The sequence below is a fragment of the Stegostoma tigrinum genome, chromosome 4 (genome assembly GCF_030684315.1).
Source record: "Stegostoma tigrinum isolate sSteTig4 chromosome 4, sSteTig4.hap1, whole genome shotgun sequence".
NCBI classification, from domain to species: domain Eukaryota; kingdom Metazoa; phylum Chordata; class Chondrichthyes; order Orectolobiformes; family Stegostomatidae; genus Stegostoma; species Stegostoma tigrinum.
The window spans coordinates 37,938,565-37,958,198 of NC_081357.1; positions in this window are offsets into that span (position 1 = coordinate 37,938,565).

The window sequence follows — 19,634 nt, forward strand, 5'->3', positions numbered from 1 at the left end:
GAAATCCACATTAATACCATTAGACTGCAGGGTTCCCAAGCAGAATATGAGTTGCTGTTCCTGCAACCTTCTGGTGGCATCGTTGTGGCACTGCAGGAGGCCCAGGATGGACATATCATCTGAGGAATGGGAGGGGGAGTTGAAATGGTTCGCAACTGGGAGGTGCAGCTGTTTATTGAGAAACGAGCGTAGGTGTTCTGCAAAGCGGTCCCTAGGCCTCCGTTTAGTTTCCCCGATGTAGAGGAGGCCACAACAGGCACAGTGTATACAGTATACATCATTGGCAGATGTGCAGGTGAACCTCTGCCTGATGTGGAAAGTCTTCTTGGAGCCTGAGATGGGGGTGAGGGGGAAGGTGTAGGGGCAGGTATAATAGGACCTCAATCCAGCTGGATCCATGTGCCACTGTTCAATTGTAAAGTCAAATAAAGACATGTGTTGGAAATTTCCTCCTGTAATCCAATTTCTTTGCTTTCCTCATGAGGAAATGAACCTGAATCATTTTATCATGACACTTAGGGTGTTGTGCAATTACTGGACAGCAATTTCCTGCCTTGAAGCATTGTGTTTCTCACTGCCTACGCAATAAATCAAAAACAGTAAAGCAGTTGGCAACTCAAATGATGTGGGTCCTTTATATGAAGAATTTAGATTATGCACTACAAAATGTTAGAGGCTACGAGTGACTTCCAGGTGATTTGATTTGATTTATTTTGATTTTATTGTCACGTGTACTGAAATACAGTGTAAAGCTTTTTTTACAAGCGGTACAGGCAGATCACAGCAAGCAAAGCTTGTGTAACTCAAAAAGACTTAGAGGCATACAGGTTACATTGCAGGTTATGTTTTTTGAGGCTGGAGTCCATTCAACAGTCTGCTAATGGTTGGACAGAAACTGTTCCTGAACCTGCTGGTGCATGTGTTCAGGCTTCTGTATCTTCTGCCTGACAGAAGAGGCTGTAGGAGATCGTTACCAGGGTGTAACAGATCTTTGACGTTGGCCGCCTTTCTGCAGCAGCAATCTATGTAAATAGAGCCCATGAATGGAAGGTTGGCTTCAATAACGGTCTGAGCTGTGCACACCACCTTCTGTAGTTTCTCACGGTCCTGGCAGAGCAGTTGCCACACCAGGCTGCAATGCACCCACATAGTTTGCTTTCAAGGGTGCATCTGTAGGAGTTGGTGGGGGATCTTATGGATATGTTAAATTTCCTGAGCTGCCTGAGGAAGAAGAGGCATTGTTGTGCCTTCTTGACTAATGCATCTGTGTGGGAAGTCCAAGACAGGTCACCAGTTATTGCCATTCTGAATAACTTAATGTTCTTCATCCTATCAACCTCAGTGCCATGGATGTAGATGGGGATGTGTTCTCTTCTTGTCATTCGGAAGTCAATGATCAATTCTTTAGTTTTGCCTACTTCGAGAGAGAGGTTGTTCTCATTGCACCACGTCATCAAGCCCTCTATCTCTCTTTCCGTATCTTGGTTCATCGTTGTTAGGTATCCACCCCACCTGGTGATGTCATCAGCCAACTTGTACATGGAGTTCATTCTGAATTTTGCAACACATTTGTAGGTGTTCAGGAATTACAATAGGGGGCTAAGGATGTGTCCATTGGGGGGCGTGCGGAGCTCCAGTGTTGAATGTAATTGTTGAGAAGGTACAGTTACCTATCCTCACTGGTTGCAGTCTGTGGGTCAGGAAACTGAGGATCCAATTGCAGAGGGTGGAGCCGAGACCAAGGTCATGGAGTTATGAGTTTAGCTTGGAGGGGATAATTGGTGTTGAAGGCGGAGCTGTAATCAGTGAGCAGGTGTCTGACACTGGTGTCCTTGTTGTTCAGATGTTTCAGGGATGAGTGCAGTGCTAGGGATATGGAATACATTGTAATAACAAAGCGTGAAGCTGGATGAACACAGCAGGCCAAGCAGCACCTTAAGAGCACAAAAGCTGATGTTTTGGGCCTAAACCCTTCATCAGAGAGGGGGATGGGGAGAGGGTTCTGAAATAAATAGGGAGAGAGGGGAAGGCGGATGGGGATCTCTCTCCAACTGCAACTATCTGCCTCCCTCTCTCTCCCTTTTTATTTCAGAACCCTCTCCCACTTCCCCTTTCCTAATGAAGGGTCTAGGCCCGAAACGTCAGCTTTTGTGCTCCTGAGATGCTGCTTGGCCTGCTGTGTTCATCCAGCTCTACACTTTGTTATCTCGGGTTCTCCAGCATCTGCAGTTCCTATTATCTCTGATGCATTCTTAGCCTTCCTACTCACCCATTGGCAGCACTTCATGACTTCTGTTCATGCATCAACGCAACATGCTTTTCCATTCACTGTCATCATACTCAGTCCTTGCCTTGGTCAGATTGCAGGATAGTGTTGGCCCACCCCCTGAACTGATGTCTCCACAGCTATAATTCCCTGACTTACAGGACTGACTGAGCCCAAACCCCTGGACTGAAATTGGGAAAGCACTTTAGCTGAACGTGGCAGTACCCCATGACTGACTGTAGTCACCTGTGATAAAGTTACGATTTGAACCTGTTATAGATGGGTTCTCCCCTTGATATTCAGCCTTGGCCATTTGGTCAAAGCACATGCAGTGTGTTTGCTGTATAATTTGTTGGCACGCACTGGAAGTGTGACATTCATGTGGCACCTACAGCAGCATATCCACTCTCTTGACTGTTCAGCCCTCCAGTTGTAGACTAACCAGCATTTTATACACTCCCAGCGCAACTTCACAGGACTTAAATTTATTAATTATATATTTCCACTTTATTTATCATTCGTGTAATACCTCAAACAACTATTCCCATTTTTTGATTTGATTTTTACATTTATTTAGTACAAATATAGCTGAAGAGCTTGGAACAGGTTGGAAACTTACAAGAGTACCACACAATTTATGTGACATTCTCTGAGAGTGGAGAATACAATTCAATTCTTGAGAAGTAACAGTTAGGCAAGTTATAAAAGGAACAATGAGGTGTTGTCTCCATAATAGGCAGCCAGCACTACCTGGAGGCCACCGTTTGATTTCATTTGATTTGATTTCACTTCGTCTGATTTAATACTGTGACATACTAAGAACAGTGAAAAGTTTTGATTTGTGTGCAGTACAGCAGATCATAACACTCAAAGAACAAAGCGAAGAGTACAAAGTTACAGCTGCAAAGAAGGCGCATGAAAAGCAAGATCAACATTAGATTTGAGATTTTAGACTTCCATTTAGAAGTCTAATAACAACGGGGAAGAAGTTGTTCTGGAACCTGCTGGTATGTGTGTTTAAGCCTTTATATCTTCTGCATAGTGGAAGAGGTTGAGCGAAATTGAGGGGTAGGAGGGGTCTTTGATGATCTTGGCTGCTGTAGCTGCAACAAGAAGTCCAGAGTGGGTGAGCTAAGGGCCACATGACAAGGAAAAAGGAAAGGTCAATTTTTTAAGGAAGTAAACAGAAAGAGAGTAATTTAACATTGTTATTTTCGGTGTCTCAGTTTAAGTTGAGTTTTCTCTCTCTAAATGTTCTGTTAGGTGTATCTCTCTACATATTTGTGTGTTTGAATGTATCAATATCTGTTGTATTTTATGCACTATATTAATTAAGATATGACAGAGATTGCAATTAAGGAGGTCAAATCTATTACTTCATACTTACAGGAACACAGGAGCAGGAGTAGACTACTCAGCTCATTGAGGTCAGAGATAGTGGGAACTGCAGAGGCTGGAGAATCCAAGATAACAAAGTGTGGGGCTGGATGAACACAGCAGGCCAAGCAGCATCTAGGAGCACAAAAGTTTCAGGCCTAGACCCTCCACTACACAATATGATCAATAGATGATCAATTACATGAGTATGATTTTCTTCATGATCCTCATGTTCTTGATGTTATCAGTGTGCAGAAATCTATTGATTGCTTTCTTGAACATGCTCAATGATTGAGCTTCCACAGCCCTCTGGGGTTGACAGTTTCAACGTTTAGAGTGAGGAAACTCTCCCCCATCTCAGCCTTAAATGGTTTACCCAGTGTTCTGAGACCGTATCCCTCATTCTAGTTATGGGGAAATCTACATCCACTCTGTCACACCCTGTGAGAATTTTGTGAAATTTTAATCAGATCACTTCTCATTTTCTCTAGAAAATACAGATCCAGTTTGCTCAACCAAATGAAACAGGTAATCATTTTTCCTCTGAGTTGAAGCAGTACTTTTAGTGGTTAGTGTTACACTGGACTGTATTCACTCAATGGGAAACTTTTTCCGTACATCAGCACCACTGTTTAAAAATAACAGTCCACACTTTTCACTGACCGAAACAGACATATGGTTCAAAATGTCATAAATATTTATAATTCATACTTCCATTATATAAAGTAGGTTTTGCATATCTAAACATATTATACACATGTTCACTTAAGAGGGACATTACGTCATGTTTATTGCAGCCACAGAACACTCAATTTAACAAATGCTTGAATGTAGACACTTTGTAGATGTTTAGTGACTTTCAATAAGTGGTACCTTTTCACTTCATTGCATATCCGCGATGAAGGCATGGAAGGTGAATAAGTGATGGGCCCACACAACGAGCTGGCATTTTGAGGGAAAATCTCTAGCAAGTGCAATGCCAACGAGACTTCATGACTGCAGCACGACTTTTCAAATTTGGCCCCACCCTTCAGAGCCAGCTGGATGGAATGCGACTTGGACAGGGCTCCAGGTGAATGTTCAAGAGGGAAGGTGGAAAATACAGTGCAACTAAGACTGTACTTATTCCTGCATGGATTTCCACATTCGATGAGGCTGTCTGTGAAAAATGCCAACCATCGCGTTAGAACACTGCCGGACAAATATTTAAACATTCCAATCCGCTGGAAAATATTAGGAAAGTAATCTGCTAACTTCGTCTCCTCCATCCAGAATAGGATCCAGACCACACCAGGGCATCTCTCCAGCTCCGTGTTAGCACTTTCATTAGGAAAGAGAAACGAAACAAAGAGGATTTTTTTTGTAATTGTAAAATGAAATGGCACACAGTATTGATATTTGTCAGTGTTTTCAGGGCGTGACTTTGACCTTAAAAATCAAAGACAGGTGAGGCCTTACATCCTAGATGACTTTTCATATGTTCCTGGCACTTCTCAGGTACTCAGGATTTGTATAATTTTCATGCAATAATAGTTATGTTATTCTTTTCCTTCCTTTCATAACATAAATCTCTCTTTCGTGAATTAATTTCTTTACTTTGGCTGCAATTCCCCAGGCGAGATGCCAACTGAACTCTACAGGGTGATCAAGTAATGAGTCCTTCATCCAGCGCCAATTTGACTCTAAACAGTTACAAGGAGGCACAAATGTCTACTCTCACTCCTCTGTGGAATTCAACTGACTTGGATGCAGAGGGCAGCAAGAAAAAATCCAAATGTGAATATTCACTCACTTCCTCCAATCGCACATCTCTGCAACAATGCAACCAGTCCCTATGGGGGCAGTGTGACAATTGCAGAGGTAAAGATCCCATTGGCACTTCACATTCAGACTCACTTCATCCAGTTTGCTTTGAGCTATGAGTGCTAGTATTAGAATCACACAACATTAATTACCATATTCTTATAATGTCCATAGCTCCACCAGTTTGAACTGCAAAAAAAATGGCCAGATTAGGCATTCACCAGAAGCAGAGCCTTATTCTCTGATTTAAATCTGGGTCCTGTGGTGTCAAGAAAGCCCTGAAGCAATTTTAAAGTGCAAATCGGCAACACAATGGTATCAGAGATAATGGGAACTGCAGATGCTGGAGATTCCAAGATAATAAAATGTGAGGCTGGATGAACACAGCAGGCCAAGCAGCATCTCAGGAGCACAAAAGCTGACGTTTCGGGCCTGGACCCTTCATCAGAGAGGGTGAAGTATTATCAGTGAGGGGGCATTGTGCAGTGTTGGGCACTGAGAATCCATTCAGAGCATCACAGGTCAAAAAACTGAGGACAGGTCTGAAGTGGCATGTTCATGACAAGAAAAAGTGTGCGGCCATGTTGGTGTTACAATCAACAATTGCCCACCTTCATCCTCTCTGATGAAGGGTCCAGGCCCGAAACGTCAGCTTTTGTGCTCCTGAGATGCTGCTTGGCCTGCTGTGTTCATCCAGCCTCACATTTTATTATCTTGGCAACACAATGGTACTTGGCACTGAGCTACAATACCATCACTGCTTACTTCAATGACTTCAATCTGTTCAAGAAAGAAAGCTTTGTAACAAAAGCACTTATCAAAGCAATTTGAGGGCGTCAGTTAGCTGATTTACAATGCAGATTGATGCCAATACTGTAAGTTTAATTCCTGTACTAGCTGAGGATACCATGCAAACCTTGCCTGATGCATGATGACCCTCAGGTAAAGCAACCATCAGTCATCTCCCTCTAAGCAGAAAGCAGTCCTATGGTCCTCTAGCACTATGGTGACTTTACTTAGAAAATTTGTATTCAATCATTCAGTTACACACATCAGCGTCCTTAAGATCCACAACTCAAAAATAATATATCCTGAGGAAGTGCCTATGAAAAAGTGAAAAAAAGGACATTTTGCAAGTGTTTGAACTTAACACTAGCCCAGATCTCTCTGTCAGCATTTCATCAGACTCTGGCTGCAATTTTATCTGCCCATCTACCATTTTACAGCAGAGCCTTTGGACTTCTCATGTTGGCTGTAGCAGAGTAGTATGATGAACAGATTTAGGTGGGCAATTGTTGATTGTAACACCAACATGGCCGCACACTTTTTCTTGTCATGAACATGCCACTTCAGACCTGTCCTCAGTTTTTTGACCTGTGATGCTCTGAATGGATTCTCAGTGCCCAACACTGCACAATGCCCCCTCACTGATAATACTAAGCTGCACTTCACCATTAGAAAACGCTCAATCCCCAACCTTAATCCTCACTGGTATTCACCTCCCACCCCTCCCAACAATGCTGGATCTCTCAACATTGGTTGTATATGAGATTCAGGGGATTTTGGAAGGAGAATCAGGAGAGGTTGGTGCAGAAGGATGTCAGGAAGGGAATGGGGATGCATGCCCCCCAGGGCTGTGGAGGTGAGCCAGAAGCTGGGGATATGGGGGTGAGGTGGGGGCTGGGTTGGTTTGAGGTGTGCGTTGTGGAGGGGAGAGGGTGAACATTCCCAGGATGGAAGAGGTGCATTGCCAGGAGGTGGGCTGGGCGGGGAGTGACAGTTGTTACGGCCACTGAATCTGGGGGCAACTCCGACAAGGTGTATTCCAGAAGTGAATTTTGATGAGGGAAGGTTGAACATTTTTAGGAGGTGGTAAAAATCACTGGTTCTAATGATGAACACGCTTTAACACTCAGGTTGCCTTTATGTTGTGTTGGCTTTGCTCCTGCTACGAACAGCTGTACATAAATCCATATAAAAACTGGACTAAATATATGGCAAAAACTGTTTCCTTCTAAACCGAATTTCATAGGAATTATAGCATAACCCAGGCATGGTAGGACCAGTGATGCAGACGTGTGAGCATTGGACCTTCCTCCAGTTTTCAAGCAGCATTGATGTAATTTTCAGTCGAGGGCTTTTCCATATTTTGGAAAGTTCTTTTGCCACTGACTTTGACTACTTTAGATCATGGCCATGACCCACAGTGCCATTACTTTATCCCTCACTTCCATTCAATTTCCAAACTTAATGCCAAGCTATTGTTGCTAGTCATTTTATTTCTTTATTCCATTCTGAAAATCAACTTGTGAAGGTTTCCAGGCTGCTTCAAGGTCACAGGGTCAGACAGCATGGAGGTGAAATTTTAACTCTCTTAAGCTCTAGAGGTGTTTATCTACTTGGCGAGTGTTTCCAAACATTTATTTAACAAATAAAAAACCCGAAAGATGCTGTACAACAGGAACAAAAACAAAGTTGCTGGAAAAGCTCAGGATATCTGAGGAAAGAAACAGAGTTAACTTTCGGGTCCGGTGACCCTTCCTCAGAACTTTATTTGAAAAAAATTGATTTCAGATCTCCAGCATCTGCAGAATTTTATATACGGTTCTGTTCTTATGCTTGTTGTCAACAAAGATAACCCCTCCTGCGAGCTTCCAGCTTTTCTGTTTCTCTTCCCCCTCACTGAAATTTTTTTTTGTATGTTATCTTTCTTTAAAGTCAACATTTCAAATTTTCGTAGAAGTATGTTTTAAAATCTGAAGATTTTGAGCATTCCCTTGTGCCCAAGCGGCTCAAAATAGCCTCGCCACAATGCCTTAAAGTGACCGCAGACAACACCCAGCTTTAGGACAGTTACCTAAAAAAAATCTTTGGAGGCAATTATATAGAAGCTTTCACTTGACTTCTTTGTAAAGTATAGCTTCGTTACTGAGTATTGCAATTAAGCATTATGGAAGGTCTTATTTACCTTATGTTGGTTATGGTGTGCGATGTATGCAAATCCACTTTCTGGGCAATATCCTTTTTCGCAAATACACAGGGTCAACTCAGCAGCCATTGTGAGATGTGTCAGAATTCTTTTAAAGAGATATCATCCTGCTGCGCATGTAAATCTGCTTAACGAAAATTCTCTCGCTCATACTTACATGGATGATAGTATATGTAGGGTATGTAGGGTAATTTGATCTGAGTAGGATAATAGGTTGGCACAACATCGTCGGCCGAAGGGCCTGTATTGTGCTGTACTGTTCTATATTCTATGTTCTATAGCATATTCTACTGTATCACGTTCCATCCATTTATTATCCCTCTCCTTGCTGACTGCTCCCAGTATCTCAAATTTAAAATTATCCTTGTGTTTAAATGAGTTAATAGCCGTATCTTTTAATATGGAATCTCCTTTGATCTAACAGTGCCATTCACAACCCATGAATGAATAAAAATATTTTTACTTTTTGCTGGGTTTTGCAATATGGTCTTTGGGCATCTGAAACTTATTCTAACTATGTACAAATATTCATTCCCTGTTTGACCATATCCAATTGTCCATCGCTTACAAGATACAAGGATAGATTTGGCAATTTAGGAGCAAATTACTGCAGTGGTGCAATCTGTACTAAGAACAATAAATGCTAGAGATCAGAGCATGTCAGGCAGCATCCATAGAGAGAGAGCAAGCTAACACTTCAAGTGTTGATGACTCTTCATCAGAGATGAAGCGAAGTGTGGAGAGAACAGCATTTAATGCTGTCGTGAGGTGGGTTGGACTGCATAGGGAGGAAAGATGTCGATAGTTCAGATTAAGTGATCGGAATGTGAGAATGGCAGAACATTTGTGGGTCTAACTGCTAGACTTGAAAGAACAGACTGTCCGGCTGGGATGGGAGGAGGGGAGAGAGGACGTGATGATAGAGAAGGCAACAAGGAAAGCTAAAAGAAAAGGAAGGAATGGGTTCACAATTTGAAGATGTTGAACTCGATATTGAGCCCAGAAGGCTGTAAAATGATTCCAAATATCTCAGCAAAATTATAAAGAAATAATTACCCTGCATCATGATCCAGATACTGTAGTGAAGGAGACGTCTGTTCCAAAAGGACAGCTGTCTGCCATGAGAGTAAAGGCCTTCAGTCTACTGCTTCAGAGCAATTGCCTGTTTCAGCAGGAAAGATGTCCTTGCTGCCATGAAATAAAAGGTTCTCCAGTTTTGACAGCCTTTTGGATTGAACTGTGTGTTGAACAGAATCAAAATTAACAGTCTTTAACCCAGCCACCAACCTAGATTCCAAATCAGAATCAAGCTCATGCTGGGAGAGTAGTGAAACGACTGGACTGCCTGAACTTGTAACATCAGAGACTTAGGAGAGATGTATTTGAGGTAAAAGTAACATTACACACAAATGAATAAATACTCTTAATGGGGGAAAGCTTTAGGGGAGATATTGTGCAAAAGTGCAACCATGAAGAGTTCTTCCTGCACCACTCACTATGAAGGTGTGATATGGACTTGGTGGGAAGTAGCGTCGGATCTTGAAGGATTAAAATTGGGCCTTGAAAAAGCAGGCCCGATAGATAATTACCCTGAAAGAGCATGGTGGCAACAAACTGATCTTAAATTGATTGGAAGTATGGAGAGGCAAGGCTAGGAATATTGTGACAAGTAACTCACCTTCTGACTGCACAAAGCCTGTCCACCATCTCCAATGCACAAGTCAGGAGCGTGATGGAAAAATTCCCACTTGTCAACACTCTACCAACATTTAAGAAGTGTGACAGCATCCAGGGCAAAGCAGCCTGCTTGATTGGCACTGCATCCACAAGCATCCACTGCCTCCACCTCCAAAACTCAGTAGCAGCAGTGTGTACTATCTGCAAGATGCACTGCAGAAATTCACCAAAGATCTTCAGACAGCACCTTCCAAACCCACAACCACTTCCATCTAGAAGGACAAGGGCAGCAGATACATGGGAACACCACCGCCACCTTCAAGTTCCCCTCCAAGCCACCTATCCTGACGTGGAAATTTATCACTGCTCTTTCACTGTCACTGTGTCAAAATCCTAGAATTCCTTTCCAAATGGCATTGTGGGTCAATCCACAGCAGGTGGACTGTAGCGGTTCAAGAAGGCAACTCACTGCCACCTTCTCAACAGTACCTAGGGTCTGGCAATAAATACTGGCCAGCCAGAAGAACCCACATTTTGAATTTAAAAAAAAACAATACATATTACTCAGTCAACCATCTTGAAACAGTAGCAATGGAGAAACAGTCCCATTTTTGTAAGGGTCAAGAACCAGAACATTCTGATATAAGTTAATTAGCAAAAGCAGCTTGAGGTAAAATATGATTACACGGAGAGTGCTTAGGATCGGGAATCCCTGACAGTATGGTAAATGTGGGTTCAAAGGGGCTTGAGTTTCAGGCTCAGTTAGCTCGTTTGACTGGATGGCAGGTTTGTAATGCAGAGTAGCACCAAAAACATGAGCTCAGTTCACACAGTGCCTGTGGTCACTATGAAGGATTGTCCTTCTCAACCTCTTCCCATCACCAGGGGCATGGTGAGCCTCAAGTTAAATTACTATCAGTTGTTTATCTCAGATGAGTGAGCTGGATTATGGCAATTTTACTTTTTAATGGAGAATTGATTAAACAGCTGAAGAGAGAAGATTTTTAGATCTATGCGAAAAGATGAATGGGGTGGGTCAAAGTAAACTGAGCTAGAATGGATGTGATAAGCCAAAGGACTTCTTTCTATGTTCTCATCAGACATTTTAAAAATTTACATCCCACCTACATTGATATTAATGAAAGTTTTCTTTTGTAACAATATAGCAATTTAATCTTTCTTCCCTGTGAAATTTAGCTATTTTGTTTTCATGCCTTGAATAATGAACCGCAGGTTGCTGAACTTTTGTAGACTTTATCCTGATCCCTTGCTCACAGGAGAAAGCTCAGAGAAATTCCCAGGGGAAAGCACAGAGAAATGGCCTAACTGGTCCAAAATGGAAGTTTATTTTATTCCTCACTGGGATGTACTGATCGACCTTTGAAGCTGTGGTTGATGCCTATGACAATCTCTACATTTGTTGTGAAATTGGTCATTCAACTCAAAATCTATAACGATAGCCCCCAGGTGTATCTCAGCACGGAGAATAAAGTAACAAATGCAATTTTCTTTTGTGGAAAGCATTTTCTTAAAAGTATGCAGGCGAAGATATTTAAATGCCTTGACAGCTTGAGCATTCCCTTGACCCTTCCGTTGAACTTGACAGTTTGAATATTTTAACCAAAGCCTTATCCCAAAGTCTTGTATTCATACATAAAGAGCAAGAGGGTAACTAGAGAAAGGATTGGCCCACTTAAGGACAAAGAAGGAAAGTTATGCGCTGAGTCAGAGAAAATGGGTGACATTCTTAACGAGTACTTTGCATTGGTATTCACCAAGGAGAGGGACATGGCGGATGTTGAGGTTAGGGATAGATGTTTGATTACTCTAGGTCAATTCGGCATAAGGAGGGAGGGAATGTTGGGTATCCTAAAAGGCATTAAGGTGGACAAGTCCCCAGGTCCGGATGGGATCTATCCCAGATTGTCGAGGGAAGAGAGAGAGGAAATAGCCGGGGCCTTAACAGATATCTTTGCAGCATCCATAAACATGGGTGAGGTCCTGGAGGACTGGAGAATTGCTAATGTTGTCCCCTTGTTTAAGAAGGGTAGCAGGGATAATCCAGGTAATTATCGACCGGTGAGCCTGATGTCAATGGTGAGGAAGCTGCTGGAGAAAATACTGAGGGATAGGTTTCATTCCCATTTGGAAGAAAATGGGCTTATCAGTGATAGACAACATGGTTTTGTACAGGGAAGGTCATGTCTTACCAACTTAATAGAATTCTTTTAGGATGTGACAAAGTTGATTTGATGAGGGAAAGGCTGTAGATGTCATATACGTGGACTTCAGTAAGGCGTTTGATAAGTTTCCCCATGGCAGGCTGATAGAGAAAGTGAAGTCTCATGGGGTCCAGGGTGTGCTAGCTAGATGGATAAAAAACTGGCTGGGCAACAGGAGACAGAGTAGTAGTAGAAGGTGGTTTCTCAAATTGGAGACCTGTGACCAGTGGTGTTCCACAGGGATCTGTGCTGGGACCACTGTTGTTTGTGATATCTGTAAATGATTTGGAGGAAGGTGTAGGTGGTCTGATCAGCAAGTTTGCTGATGACACGAAGATTGGTGGAGTAGCAGATAGTGAAGGGTACTGTCAGAGATTACAGCAGAATATAGATAGATTGGAGAGTTAGGCAGATAAATGGCAGATGGAGTTCAATCCGGGCAAATGCGAGGTGATACGTTTTGGAAGATCAAATTCAAGGGCGAACTATACAGTAAATGGTAAAGTCCTGGGGAAAATTGATGTACAGAGAGATCTGGGTGTTCAGGCCCATTGTTCCCTGAAGGTGGCAACACAGTTCAATAGGGTGGTCAAGAAGGCATATGGCATGCTTTCCTTCATTGGGCGGGGGTATTGAATGCAAGAGTTGGCAGGTCATGTTACAGTTGTATAAGACTTTGTTTCAGCCACATTTAGAGCACTGTGTACAGTTCTGGTCGCCACATTACCAAAAGGATGTGGATGCTTTGGAGAGGGTGCAGGGGAGGTTGACCAGGAATTTGCCCAGTATGGACGATGCTATCTATGAAGAGAGGTTGAGTGGATTAGGATTATTTTCATTAGAAAGACAGAGATTGAGGGGGGATCTGATTGCGGTCTACAAAATCATGAGAGGTATAGACAAGGTGGATAGCAGGGGGCTTTTTCCCAGAGTGGGGTCTCAATTACTAGGGTTCATGAGTTCAAAGTGAGAGGAGGAAAGTTTCGGGGAGATATGCGCAGAAAGTTCTTTACACAGAGGGTGGTGGGTGCCTGGAACGCCTTGCCAGCGGAAGTGGTAGACGCAGACACGTTAGCGTCTTTTAAGATGTAGATGGACAGGTACATGGATGGGCAGGGAGCAAATGGATACAGACCGTTAGAAAATAGATGACAGGTTCGACAGAGGATCTTGATCGGAGCAGGCTTGGAGGGCCGAAGAGCCAGTTCCTGTGCTGTAAGTTTCTTTGTTCTTCTTTGTTCTATACATATACATATCTACTTTTACCAACCCCAAAGAGCATTTGATTTTTCTCAAAGGGCGTACTATTTATTTCAAAGGTCAACTTAACTTTCCCAAAAATATCTCTGGATCTTGCTGAAATTATGCCCTATCCCTCCAAGAAATTTCAGCAGTTTTAGACATTCCCCTGACAAGTGTAAATTCCACAAGTGTTTTGGACATGTCACAAACAGCAACTGGATATATTTTGAAGGCAGACTCACTTTAGAATGTGTAGCAGCCTCTGTGAACCATTAATGTGCAAAGTACAACCTGCCACCGATCTATCCCTGCTAGAAATGCTCGGTGTTAGGCTCAGTGGTGAGGTGTCTGGGATTGGGACATTGGTGGCATTATAGCCCAGCCAGAAATCCTCTCCATCATTATGAAAATACAGCCTTTTATATCCTCCTCACAACTTGGTTTCCTACTTATATATGTCTTGCTGGCAGATTTATCTTCAATACACTTGGTCCCTTTAATCAAAATATTATTATAAATTGTATACAGTTGAAGTTACAGGACTGATACCCAACATATCCCAAGTTACAGCTTTCTAATCTGTAAATTACTCATCTCTCTGTTTCTGTCCATTAACCAATCCTCTTTGCTTATATATTACTCATAAGACCATGGGTTCTTTTATCTTTTGCAATAATCCTTTATGTGGTACCTTATTGAATACATTACACGTTCTGGTTTTCTTTAACCACCTTCTTTATTACAGCCTCAAAGCACTCTAATAAATTTGTCAAACATGACTTCCCTCTAACAAAACTATGTTGGCTCTGTGTTTTGGCATAATGACTTGCAAGATGTTTTACCAGTCGTTCCTTAACAATTGATTACAGTGTTTTCCCAATAACAGATATTAACCTAACTTGTCAATATTTTCCCTCTTTTCATGAATCTAAAGAACAATTTTTATAGCAACTCTCATCTCAGAATGCTGGGATTTTAAAGGAATCATTTTAAAATTGCAGTCATGGTTTCACACTCCTACCTGCCTCCCAGGAATGGACTAGCAGGCGGGAAGGAAAGAGGTGGTGGGAGGCATGGTCCCTGACGTCCGCAGTCTTAAAATAGAATTTACCAGTGTCAGGGAAGGTTTATCTTGTTTCCCTGTCCTTGACCTTTAGATGGACAATTTGTAGCCACCTAAGGGCCCCTTCTCATGGTCATCGGTACTTTAATGTCGGCAAGGAGGGCTCAGGAATACTTTGGATGCCTGACTGCATCCCAGTGTCCATCCTGTTCCCAGCATCCTGTATCCCATGGAGACATCTCAATGAGCAAATTGAGGCCTTGCTTCTGCCTCCTGATCACTCTACTGTCTATCCTATACCTGGGCCTGCCTGATTGTCTCTGATGAACCCACTCCAATTCCCATGTGTCTCTGACCACCGTCGTTGCTTTTGCAGATCCTGCTGCGACTTAAGAGCTGAGACACATCTGAGTGGCCAGCAGCTTTTTGAGCTGGGACAACCTGTCACCGTAGCAGGATACTGAAGTCACGGTTTGAGGCAACTAACTACCTGTTGACCATAAAATCCTGACATAGATTGCAGTGCCACCACATGTAGGCTTGAACCTGACTATCCCCCTGATCGGTGGGGGCTCCACATCCATGTTATATCAACAACATCCTTCCTTTCCAGCCCAGTGGAAGTGTTACACATAGAGATAATCTGCAAAAGAAAGGTACATTCGTCATTGGTGAAGTGAATGTTTGTAGGATGCTTGGTAAAGTCTGTTGCCATGAAGAGTGTTAAATAAATGCAAGCCTTTTCTTTTAGATCGTAAAGAAATGTAAGTGATGGATATTAGTTTTGTATTCGCGAATTGACCAGAAGCAGGATGAAACACACATGAGCTACTAGCTTTGTCCCAGACAACTGCATAATATTTTATGTCTTTATGTCTCACCACATTAGTGAGGGATCGCACACAGAGGGCTAGATAGTCACTAGAAAAATTGAGCATAGAAATTTGACATTTCAGAAAACTTGCTCAAAATGATATGACACATTAGACCTAATTTTCACTCATCAACTTTGAAAGCAAATCTAAGGTATCATGGGAATGATTGAGGGATAACATTCCTTTTGTGGGACATGGGTGCTGTTGGCTGAAACGGTGGGCCAGAATTCTGGGCTGCTTTGTCCTGGATTGTCCATCTCTACTGCCATTGAGAAGCCGATGATAAGCCTCCTTCTTGAAATGTTGCAGTCCATGTGGTGTTGGTAGTCCCACAATACTGTTAGGGAGGGAATCCCAATAATGACCCAGGAGCAGTGAAGGAATGGCGACATATTTTCACATTAGGATAATGGGTGGCTTGGAGGGGAGCTTGCAAGCTGTGGTGTTCCCACGCATCTGTCGCCCTTGTCCTTCTAGGTCATACTTGTTGTGGGATCAAGGTGTTGTCTAAGGAGCCTTGTTGAATTTCTGCAGTGTATCCTTTGGATGGTACACACTGCTGCTGTTGAGAGTTGGATGTGGAAATTAAATGGACTGCTTGTCTTGGATGGTGTCAAGCTTCCTGACTGTTGCTGAAACTGCACTCATTCATGCAGCAGAGAAGGATTCCATCACACTTCTGACGCAAGACTATATTACCATAAGAAATAGGAACAAGATTCACCATCCTGCACCTCAAATCCGCCATTCAATAGGATTATGGACGATCTGAGATGCCTCACATGTGCTTTCCTGCCCTTTCCCTCTCACTCTTGATACCCCTACTGGCCCAAATTCTATCTCAGCCTTAAATATATACAAAGACCCTGCCTAGGCAGGTGGAAGGTATCACAAAGACTTAAAACCCTCTGAAAGAACAAGTTCCTCCTCATCTCAGATTTAAATTGGCACCCCCTTTATTCTGAGACACCTGGTGCTTGACTCTTCCATGAGAGGAAGTATCAAGCATCTTAAGAATCCTATATGTCTCAATGAGATCACCTCTTATTCTTTAAACTCCAGTAAGTAGAGTCCCAACATGATTAGTCTTTAGTCATAAGACAATCCCTCTGTGGACTTGTAGGTAATGGATTTGCTTTGGGGAGTCACGAGTGAATTCGTCACTGCAAGGTATCAAGCCTCTGAACTTCTCTTGTAGTCACTTTTATGTGGTGACTCCAGATTAGTTTCTTGTCATTTGTAACTTTGAGGATGTTGATGGTGGGGGAATTCAGTGATGGTAATGTGATTGAATGTCAAAGGGTGATTGTTGGATTGTCTTTTGCTGGAGATGGTCAATGCTTGACACTTGTCTAGTATGGACGTTACCTTTCATGTGTTAGTCCAAACCAGGATATTGCCCAGGTCTTGCTGCCTTTGGACATGGACTGCTCCAGTATCTGAGGAATTGCAAATGGTGCTGAACATTGTGCAATCAGTGAACATCCCCACTTCTGGCCTTATGTTGGAGGGAAGCAGTTGAAGATGGTTGGGCCTAGGGCACTATCCTGAAGAACTCCTGCAGAGGTATCCTGGAGCTGAGATGACTGAGGTCCAACAACCATAAACATCCTCCTATGTACCAAGTAAGACACCAACCAGTGGAGAATTTGCCCCCGATACCCATTGATTCTAGTTTTGCAAATTCTCCTTGATGTTACATTGGTCAAATGCAGCCATGATGGCAAGGACAGTTATGCAAACCTCACATCTAAAATTCACCTCATCTCTCCATGTTTGAACCAAAACTGTAATGAGGTCAGGAGCTGAGAGGTCCTGGCAGAACCCAAACTGGGCATCACTGAGCAGGTTGTTGCTGAGCAGGTGCTGCCTGATAACACTGTTGATGCCACCTTCTGTCACTTCACTGATGATCGAGAGCAGACTGATGGGGCGGTAATTGGCTGGGTTGGATTTGTCTTAATTTTAGGTACAGGATATACCTGGACAGTTTTCCACTTTGTCAGGTCCTGTCAGTGTTGTAACTGTACTGGAACAGCTTGGCTAGGGGAGAAGCAAGTTCTGGAGCACAAGCCTTCAGTGCTATTGCTGGAACCTTGTCAGTGTCCATAACTTTTGCAGCATCCAGTGCCTCTAACCATTTCTTGATATCTCATGGATTGAATTGAGGTTATAACTGAAATGGACAAGCTAGAAGAGAGACAATGGGAACTGCAGATGCTGGAGAATCCAAGATAATAAAATGTGAGGCTGGATGAACACAACAGGCCCAGCAGCATCTCAGGAGCACAAAAGCTGACGTTTCGGGCCTAGACCCTTCATCAGAGAGGAGGATGGGGAGAGGGAACTGGAATAAATAGGGAGAGAGGGGGAGGCGGACCGAAGGTGGAGAGAAAAGAAGATAGGTGGAGAGGAGAGTATAGGTGGGGAGGTAGGGAGGGGATAGGTCAGTCCAGGGAAGACGGACAGGTCAAGGAGGTGGGATGAGGTTAGTAGGTAGATGGGGGTGCGGCTTGGGGTGGGAAGAAGGGATGGGTGAGAGGAAGAACAGGTTAGGGTGGCAGAGACAGGTTGGACTGGTTTTGGGATGCAGTGGGTGGAGGGGAAGAGCTGGGCTGGTTGTGTGGTGCAGTGGGGGGAGGGGACGAACTGGGCTGGTTTAGGGATGCGGTGGGGGAAGCTAGAAGACCTGCTTTGATTCTCTAGGACTTTGTTCAAGTCACTTTAGATGCTTTTGCTCCTTAGCCTCAACCATCTCTGGACTATCTAGTCCCCATGCTACTTCCATGCTAATTTGTGTAACCACCAACTCCACATCTTCTCATACACACCATGCCACCTCCAGAACCACTGACACAGCATCCACGATATGCAGGCCTTGGACCCATGTGGCGATAAAAAAACTACAATCCTTTTGCAATCTAATCTGGCTCTCACATTTCCCAGAGAGAAAGTCTCTTTTGTTAAACCCATTTAAACATTGTAAACATCAAGTTAAAGTTGTTGATAAAAGCAAATATGCTCTTCTTTAGTAACCACATCAAAGATAGTCAATCCTTTAGTAACCTCTTCTAATTGTCAATCAAAGCAGTCAATCAGATTTTTTTTAACTCTCACTGACAGTTTGTGTCTATTTTTCAGAGATTCTTTCAGTTTTAAAGAGTAGTGGTTTAAAAAAAATCAAACCATGACTCTTAAGGAGATCTTATCCAACAGTAAATGTCATGTGTGTGTGTGTGTCTGTGTGTGTGTGTGTGTGTGTGTGTGTGTGTGTGTGTGTACATACTCCATTGATTTCTGATTCCACACAGCAGGCCAAGCCCTCGAGAACAGCCAAAATAGTGTCTATTTTAACTCTACACTCAGATGGCCCCACTAAATACAGGTTTCCCACTTTGCGAATTGTGTCTCAATTCCTTCCAATAAAAATGGGATCTTTATTTATTTTATCATAGGATATGGTGCTGTTGTCAAGTCCACCATTTGATGCTCATCCTGAATTGCCATGGAACTGAGTGGCTTTCAGAGAGTACTTAAGAATCAGCCACAAAGCATTAGATTGCAGTCACATATTGCAGGCCAGACCAAGGAAGATGATAGATTTCCTTTCATAGAGGACAATAAGGAATTCTTACAGTAATAGTTTCATGGTCATCATTACAAAGAACAGCAGTCAATTCCAGAATGTATCAATTGAATTTAAATTCCACTAGCTGCCATATTGGGATTTTAGCCCTGTCCCAAAAACATTAATTTGGGCGTTTGGATTATTAGACCAATGACACTCATCCCAATGTTACCATCTTCTCCTGTTGACAATGGATGCAGGATGTCCACATATGGATCCCATCTATCATTTTTGAAAACCTGTCCCAATATTCCTCATTCCTATTATCCATAGGGTCCTGGAGTAGGTGTTTATTCTTGACTTCAGGTGTCTGAAAATTTGGAGAAGAATCAGAGCTAACATTTGCCCCTTGTTGATAATACAACCCTCTAAGAATCCTACATTCCTCCAATTATTGTCACTTAGGCATCACAGATTTTCATTGTTGCATTATTGGCAATGACACATTAAACTGTCGGAGGCTAAGAACTCCTTAAAATGATCTCTATTTTT